A 3,057-nucleotide genomic window follows, 5' to 3' on the forward strand; every position below is an offset into this window, starting at 1 on the left:
AAGAAGAAGAAGAAGAAGAAGAAGAAGAAGAAGAAGAAGAAGAAGAAGAAGAATTTTTTTTAATGCAATTCAGAAACCATTAACGGATTGAAGTGTATGTGTGTGTATGTTTTTCTTCAGTTCAGCAAATGGCTCGCAAATATGAGACGGGGTGAAAAACGAAATGCTTTGTACGTCATGTATTTTGCTCGTACAGTTAAAAGATTTTGTATAGCTCTAATACCCAGTTCTCATCGCCAATCGGATTTGTTAGGTCTATTTGAGGCCAGTCAGATTTTTCTTCTTGGAAGGTACCATAATATTATTGGCCCAATAAATAAATATTGCCGATTCGACGAGGTCCTTGAAAAAGAAATATAAGACGTTTGCTTTGAAGTTGAAGGTCACTATTGAATATTGTTGGTTTCGGCCGTATTGTGCTCAGATATCGGCTTTTACCCCATCCATGAAGCAAAATTTGGCTGGCCCAGATTGAATCAAAAGAATAAATAATGTAGTAAGCAACATAATATCTATAGGATTTTATGTAATGCTGCGTCATTGCGTTGACATAGCCTCTACCTTGTCACAGGCTTTCAGTGGGTTTACGCAATAAAATTTGATACGGCTTGTCAAGCATTTAAAAAGAAACATTTTTCATATTTATTCCGGGTAAAGCAATGAACGAAGTTATAAAAGAAAAAGGAATGAATGAAAAGAAAGACATCTGAGTCAGTTTGTCCATGTCTGTCTTTAGAAGCACGTAAAAGCATACGGTGTTCACATACAATTACTGTTAGTGACAACGTGGTTTGGCTGAAAACGTAAAGAATCAAAACAAAGTCGAGGAAAAGATTGAAGAATTTAAAAAAAAACTGTTTGGCCCTAAAAAGAAATGAAACGAAATAAGAATGTGGGTAAGCCACAGAAGATTAAAAGAAACACAATTGTCTTTCTGTAGTCGTGGATATCTACTCTTTTTGTACGAGTTCACCGTCCCACCGGAAATCCGTTAGGCTATTATTTTTTTAATGTAAAGGGGAAAAATGATCCCATTTCCAAGGGTTTTCTTTGGCTATCCCTTTGATAGTCTATGTCAAAAACAGCCCCCAATTCTGTGTCAGAAACAAACCACACTGACCCGGGTTTCTGGAACTATTAGACCTATTTTTAAGTAGGGTTTGAAAAATCTGCTTGAACGAGAATTTTACGGACGGCCTTGATAAGTACAAAGAAACGAAACCAATCCTACCCTCTTGTCCACTAGGCTAAAGAGATCGAGACGTGCGAGTGGAACCCCCCGGAGAAATGTGTCTGAAGTGAATGGGACAATGGGTGAACTGTACTTGTTTAAATCGTAAAGAAATGGCAATGGTTCTGAGAGAGAGGTACAAAGAGGGAAAGAGGGGAGAGAAAGGGGAGAGAGAGAGAGAGAGAGAGAGAGAGAGAGAGAGAGAGTGTGTGTGTGTGTGTGTGTGTGTGTGTGTGTGTGTGTGTGTGTGTGTGTGTGTGTGTCCCCCTCTCTCTCTCTGTCTCTCTGTCTGTCTGTCGCTCTTGAGTCACACTCTCCACCCATTACCCCATTTCCGTCCCGCCCCCTTTTCCCCTTACGACATTCTAGAACCAACCTCTCTTTGCAATAAGATTCGATGACGTCACTGATGGTTCCAGCGGTATAAGAAGTCCACTCTTTGCAAATCAGCGGCACTCCCCAAAAAGAGTCTCCTGTGCCACGCAATCTGTTGAAAAAGAAAGTAAGTAAGAAACATACTTAGTTTTCCTTTTTTACGCTCCGTTTTTTTTTTCATTCTTTCATTTATATTATTGTTATGATGAATATTAATTCTTTCCCCCAAACGCTTGTACGTTCATTGATTTACAACTAAATAATGTTACTTTCCATTGTCACCAAACAGTTTTGCGTATGAGGGAGTGTACAAACAGGGGACACTCGTTAAGCTGTCATGATAATAATAACAATATCATTATTATTATTATTGATATTATTATTGCATGTATTGTTCTACTAAAGACAGTGAAAATAAAATAGAAGCAAAAGAAATGTGGTTTCTTAGGAGACTGTTAAGAGTATCGTGGAAGGAAAAGAAATCAAATGAGGTAGTACTTGATGAAGCCCACGTGGGACGCTCAATGTTAAAAACAATCAGGAAACGAGAAATGCAGTATTTGGGACACCTCTCATAAGGGTCTTGAACATCTAGCTCTCACTGGCAAAATTGAGGGCAAGCGAGGCAGGGGTAGGCCCAGAACAACATACTTAAAAGTGTGTGGGGTGGGGTGATTAAAGGTGAAAAAAAAAAGAAAAGAAAATGTCCAGTTATCACGGACTCTTGAGCTAAGGAAATAACTAATCTTTGGCGGCAATTTTCTCATTAATTTTACCTCTGAAAACATGTGACCCCCACCTCCTTCATTCCCGAATATCTCGACTTGTATTCAAGATAAATGGATATTTTTTCATCAAAATAAAAACAAGTGAACAGGCTTTAAGATGATACAATAACTCTACCTGCCCAAAAATTGACGAGAGCCTGTTTCCACCACGCTGCCTCATAATAGTCTAAATTGTATTGATGGTGGGGTAAATAATTTACAGTAAGTTCTTCTCAAATATTTTCCAACAGGCAATTTCTCATTTTTACCGTCAATTTCTCATGATATTTATTTTCCTTCAAGCAAAATTTTTCGCAAATCATTTTCTGTAGGACATTTTTTTGTATTCGCACTTCTTCGGAAAGAAGTGACCACAGTCTTCAACAACGAGTAAAAAGAAAATAAATCGTCGCCTTTTATAAAGTAGAAAAAGCAAACAGCCCACGTTTATCGCACAATTCTGAAGTTATGTCTTTTAATATTATTACACATGTATTTTAATCTTAGTTCCATACTGCTCAAAGATAATAATAGCTCTCTCTCTTTTGTTTGGTATCTATTTTCACTTAGTCAAGAAACTCGCCTTTTGAATTCATTTTTCAAAATGTATACCTAAGGTTTTCACTCCTCCTCCTCGTTCCCCCACTCTTTCTTTCTTTCTTTCTCTCTCTCTCTCTCTCTCTC

This window comes from Aplysia californica, unplaced genomic scaffold (genome assembly GCF_000002075.1).
Source record: "Aplysia californica isolate F4 #8 unplaced genomic scaffold, AplCal3.0 scaffold00399, whole genome shotgun sequence".
In the NCBI taxonomy this organism is placed as follows: domain Eukaryota; kingdom Metazoa; phylum Mollusca; class Gastropoda; order Aplysiida; family Aplysiidae; genus Aplysia; species Aplysia californica.